Source organism: Amblyomma americanum, chromosome 7 (genome assembly GCF_052857255.1).
Source record: "Amblyomma americanum isolate KBUSLIRL-KWMA chromosome 7, ASM5285725v1, whole genome shotgun sequence".
Classification (NCBI taxonomy): Eukaryota; Metazoa; Arthropoda; class Arachnida; order Ixodida; family Ixodidae; genus Amblyomma; species Amblyomma americanum.
Genome location: NC_135503.1, coordinates 1,860,829 through 1,866,882, shown reverse-complemented (window position 1 = coordinate 1,866,882; position 6,054 = coordinate 1,860,829). Strand labels below are relative to the sequence as shown.

General features: G+C 44.0%; 1 long non-coding RNA gene across 2 annotated transcripts in view; it reads right to left on the bottom strand.

Annotated features, from left to right (window-relative positions):
• Window positions 1-2,768: 2,768 nt before the first annotated feature.
• LOC144096893 (uncharacterized) overlaps window positions 2,769-6,054 on the bottom strand; it is a 112,119-nt gene continuing 108,833 nt past the window's right edge. For both annotated transcript variants that reach the window (XR_013306861.1, XR_013306862.1), the window contains one exon: window positions 2,769-3,061. This is a non-coding gene — a long non-coding RNA (uncharacterized LOC144096893). The remainder of the gene's footprint in view (window positions 3,062-6,054) is intronic.

The window sequence follows — 6,054 nt, the reverse complement described above, 5'->3', positions numbered from 1 at the left end:
GGTTTGTGTGAAACAGATTCTTAATAAAACACGCACGTTCTATATCCGAGCAAACTGCGTAGTGTAAGCAGAATGATTATTTGAGGCAGGGTTAGCGGGAACCAAGTGGTTTATGTGTTTTAATAGCAACTGCATCGTCATGGCTGTTCCAGGTTCAGAGAAAGGAATTGTGAACGCCTGGTGTTTAAGTGCACATGCATTCTCATCTGGGCAATTAATTATTTACTAGCATCCAAGTTGACACAGAGCATCCGTGGTAAATATCGTAGCGTTTTTTTTTCAGGAACGTTAATTTACATCTGTCATTACTCGAACCAAAAGACAATTGTAAAGCGGTCCAACTGCAAGTTGTTAGTACCGTATAAGTTGAAAGTTGGCAAGAAATAACAGAGCCATAATCGAATAATCTAACAGAATTAGGACTGTTAATTATGTCAGTATTATAAACCAATAAAAATGCTCCTACTTCTAAGGCTTCCGGCAGGCGAGATTTTAACACGATTAAGGAGGAACTGTACCCATTTACATTCATGAATTCATGACGCTTGGCTCAAAAGTTAGTTATCTTCTTTATAACCTTCGGGTTAATTTGTACACTGTTAAATACATGCTCAGCACAAAAAGCACAACGCGAAACTATGGCTCTTTTTTTGATTTCCAGAGAGAAAAGGCGCTAATATTAGGCAAATGAATTGGGTGACGAGATTTATTAATACGATCGCTTTTATTATTTGTTTACTTTTTTGCTTGGACAGAATAGAAGCACGCAGCTGTTTCTTTGCTGGCTGCAATGGGGACTATCCTGTTCTTTTATTTGCTCTTTCTGGCGAGCCATACTAATTGACTAGTAATGCGTCGCTCGTGTACTCGGTGCAAGGAACAGCCATAGGTGCTCGCTCCAATCGCGTTAGGCAGTATTCTGCGCTCGAGCTGATCATTTATGCAAGAGTGCTACCGAGTCGAACTTGAAAACCCATTAGCCATTTGAACCCCACGAGGCGTTCGTGCTATCTGCGCAGAGTGGACTCATTAGTCGGAGCCGAATTTGGCTGGCGTATAGCGTTTTGAAATGGGCTCAGCTCACTGTTTATTTCCACGCACTGCTGGCCTCATTTAAGTGAAAGCTCTGAAGCGAGAAGTACAGTTCCGGCTCGGAAGCGATCAATGTGATAGACGTGGTTCCAAGCCTGCTTGATTTTGTTCCAATTATGTGCTTCTACATGATACGGAAACCTTCGCCGAACTGGTATTTCAATAAGTGTTTTACGCAATTACGTTAAGACGCAGAGTATGGCGTTAGGTTTAATAGTATTGTGAAGAAAAGAAATGTTCGTGAGCGAAATGTTTAGAGAAATCCCACAAGGCGGAGTAGATTTTTAATAACAGTGCAATGGCGGAAGAAAATTAACCAGGACAACAACACACAATAGCCAGGACGGGCGCCGACTATTAACTGATTTGTTATCTGGAAAATCCTCTTGTAACCACATGACAGTACGCATAAAAATAAACACAACATACGTATAAAAGGAACAAGCAGATTAAAACGCGGGCATAAAACCGTTATAAAAGGCGATCTCTTCATCTGTTAGTGACACTGACGGCTTGCTCACGCACACGGCGCCCCGTTGCATGATCAAGTATGTCTACTTTTTTTCTCTTTCCGATTCGGCCGGCCAATGAATCTAGCTTTTTCAAAAGCAGGACTGCAATGACAACTTTTACAGTGTGTTGCCATGTGACTACCGTAACCATTCTTCACCTGCGTTTTATGTTGTCTCGCCTTGTCATTAAAGCACTGGCCTTTCTACATTATATATTCAAGGCCACAGCTAGGAGGAATGACTTGAACCCCATCAGTGGTGCACTCTGCGAACACCGTTTCGTGTTTTGGGAAACATTCCCTGATACGTTCTTCTTTGATTAAGTTGCAAATCTGCGAAAACTTCCAAGGTTCAGGCAGAACTACATGGACCTTGGAGCGGTTGGCCAGACTGACATTGTGCGAAAGGAGATAAATATGAGGAAGTATAAATACTGTTCAATTCTCTTTGTTCATTTTTGCCCGATTACTTTTTGACACAGGTTTAAGTTTTTTTTAGAATCGTTTCACAGACACTCGTGTCCAAGTGACCAGGATAATCCACTTTTTTGCTTAATTTCCTCTGGATTTCAAAGCTGCGTGCTGGCTCATGCCAACAGGATTTATTCAGAGCCGCAGTTAGGCAAGTCACAAGTATTCCACGTTTGACAAGCTTGGAATGAGCGCTGTGAAACGGAAGTTCTTTGAACGAGCGGGAATTGTACGTACAGCGTCTGTGCCCATCCTTTATGAAAACCAGTCTTTAATCTAAGAACTGGAGGCTGTAAGGCACTTACCCGGTGAACGACAACCCCCTGGATGCGCTAGATAACATGGGGACATCAGAGCAGTCAGAGGGGTGGCCTCTCAACAAGCAGGTTACTTTACAGCGCTATCTCTCTGGCTTAAAGAACCAGAGAATAGAGAACGCCTATGTGTGGCCGCAACACTTGCTCCCCTTCTGAACTCAACAAATGCCAGCTTTTTGCCAGCCAGATTAAAATGAAGATTCGCAAGATTCCAGCTCATTAAGCACTCTAAAATCTGAACAACCTTCTCATTCTCCTTTTTCCTCCATGAACAACAAACGCAATCCATGTTTATTATGTTGCCGCAAATTTTGTTGTGAATTTTCGTGTGGGGGGCATGTGGCATACTCAAATATGCAATGCACCTGCTTCCTGTTCAGCAAAATGTGCTTAATTGCGGCTAATTCTTGTTGGGACTTCATGAAGTCCCTCCTTTCCTAGCACACGCGTCAGAAAGGGGAGGGGGGAGGAATCAGTACTGCCGAAATAACTACGCAGCATGTACACCAACCTGCCTTTTTGGCACTGCTCCTGCCATATTGGGAAACGCCGCCGAAGGTCAGAGAAATCCTCCTCGATCCGCTGCGAGCCACGCGGTACAGCAGCCTCAGACGGCGTCCGTGTGCGCCGAGCGCGCTTTACAGCCCCGTCCGGTGCTTCCGCCATGCGCCTGCAGGACAAGAGTGCCAAATCATCGGTCTGATGTCACGCGGCAGAATGTTTCTCGAATTGCTCTCATTTCCAAGACAGCGTGGTTCGGAGGGTTTTACAAGAGCACCGTGGCCGTTTTGAAGAGGAGTTCAATGGACTTGACTTTACCCTAATAATCATGCATATAGGTGCTCTTGAACAATAATAATTATAATAATAATAATAATTGGTTTTTTGGGGGAAAGGAAATGGCGCAGTATCTGTCTCATGTATCTTTGGACACCTGAACCGCGCCGTAAGGGAAGGGATAAAGGAGGGAGTGAAAGAAGAAAGGAAGAATAGGTGCCGTAGTGGAGGGCTCCGGAATAATTTCGACCACCTGGGGATCTTTAACGTGCACTGACATCGCACAGCACACGGGCGCCTTAGCGGTTTTTTTTTCTCTTGAACAGCGGTGATGTGCTGTTTAACAAGCCACTTTGCAGCCTCTAAGAGATGTCTTATGGCAACGCGTAAAGATGGAGGCAGCACGTTCCGGAGCCACCCTTCTGAAAACTCTGACGCGAAGGACAAATTCCAGCAGGGTGCCGTGCCACCGCTGGTTTCTGCGGCACGTATCGCAAGCAGAATCGGTTTCCCTTTCCTAACGCGACGTAAGCACACACGCCAGTTCGCTTTCTCAGAAGTGCCGCGTCTCCATCCCGGCGCTCGTCCCCTTAAGCTTGGTCGTTTGAAATTCAGAGCAGCGAATCCCGAGCACACCTGAGCGCGTGCTGGAGTGGCTAAGCGAGGGTCTCCCACCTCTTTGGCTCCTTCGTTTCGGAACAATGTCCACGGGCAGAATGGCAAACTCCAAGAGTGCTTTTGGCGCTTGTTTTTACTGGACTCCAAAAGCCCTGCACTCGTTGCGTGCTAGCTGGCTTAGGGAGGAAACCGAGGGGATTTAGCACTTCCCGAGAGAGGATTTAGGCCAGCAGGAAGTTTGCCGGAGCACGCGGGGCTTCAGCTATTCTCCCCGAGCGAGAGGAGTCGAAGTGAGAAGGAGCAAAAACTCTTTCCAGTCGGCCTCATTCGTGTTCAAGCGCGAAGCTGTCTTCAACTGTGAGACAAGAATAAGGTTATCTAAGTCGTAGCAGTTGAATCGACAGAAAAGAACCGCCGTTTATAGAAAAGCATTGGTTATCTTCTATTGGCAACACGTCATGGTGAGGTGGTATAACAATGGAGTAAAGTTGTCGCGTTTTCATAATTTCACAATAGAATGGAACACGCTGGATAAAGTTGCAAGGTTGTTCGTGGTATCTTACGGAAAAGCTTGTTATCTCGCTTGGCAGTAAATGTTGAAGCACCAGTGGATGACCCGAGCGGAGACGGCAGCGAGAGCAAGTGGGACCCTGGACTGGCTACTCCACCTGTAGCTACGGCACCTCAGTTTACTGGGCAATAGACGTTTTCTCTATCTCCCAACAAGTTAGTCTATGCCTATCTTAGTAGTTTTTTTCATGGCAATTATGTTTTTCGTAACGCATACGCCGATTAAACAGGTTTTCTAAATTGTTTTGATTGCATACCTGATTGCACGTTTCTTTCTTCGCATGGCTAAATGCTTGATTGAATTGGACTTACGAATTCTCTCTTCAGAATGCACTCAGAGGTGCCTGCCTGATTAAATAAAATCCGGTACGCAACTGTATAGCGACCGTCGACGGAAGGTTTGGAAGGACTCTCTGACAAAACTTATGCAATTATGCGAAGTCGTGGTCCTGCCGCATGCTCCAATTGCGATTCTTTCAGTCTGCTGCTGGCACCACAAACGCAATTCGTTTAACGCACGAGGAAACTGTTATTGCCCTTGCACAAGTCTAACTTTTGATGGTTATTATGCTGCTTATTTTTCTCACGTATACACCGATTACAAAGATTTTGTAATCTATTTTGATGGTCGCACTTTTATTTCTCCTCTTTATTGTATAGTTGTTTGAACCAGACTTCTAAGCAGACTTGTATACTTCTCGTATGAGAGCCCAGTCCGGCAACAATCCTATGCGGGATTTACATTATTTTCAAGGAAATAATAATAATAATAATAATAATAATAATAATAATAATAATAATAATAATAATAATAATAATAATAATCTTTGTTGAATACCCAAAAGATCAGTGCAGCAAAACGGGCCCATCTAAGCCACTGGTAGCTTGTGTGACGTCAGCTAAGCGATGTTGTTGCAGCATACATGCACATATTTAACACTAACAGATAAAAAAGAAAACAAATAAGAGTGATAAGTTTACAAGGCATCGAAACAAAAACATAGAGTAATCACAAGTAAACTGCCACAAACAAGACGAAAATAAGTACATACTTATGTATTACAGCATGTGCAATAGACTCCTAAATTTACACCAAGAGTCCACAGAAAAGCAGTCGTCTGACAAATTATTAAATATCCTGGGGACATACACGCAGCGTTTTGCTGCTCCATATCAAGTAGATACGCGCGGTACAACGAAGCGCATTTATTTGCGCAGCGGTCGCGGGGAGACGTGCGGATGCTTAAATTCATCCGTCCAGAAATGCCGCAGCACAACCGTAGAAATGAATAAAGATTGAAAGGACGGGAAACCGGGATCATGAAAAATGTCTTTGTTTGATGGTGTCACGCGATTATACGCCACACCTTTTAATGTATTTTTTAAGAAGTTATCAAATCTGTCCTGCCAACGTTGGGAGCAGAAAGCGAAAACCGTTATACCATACCTTAAGGTGCTGTATGCAAGGGAATGTACTATCATTTTTTGGTCTAAAACGGCACCAAACTTTTTATGTCAAAGAGTAAACATGCAATAGATCTTAGTTTGGAGCATACATGCGCCCCATGATAATGCCACGACAAGCCACTATCGAAATGATTGCCGAGATACTTAATTGAGTTTGTATTTTCGACAGCAGTACACTTACAGGATAAGCAGTCTTGGGTATGAAGATACACTGGAATGACCGTGGTTCCA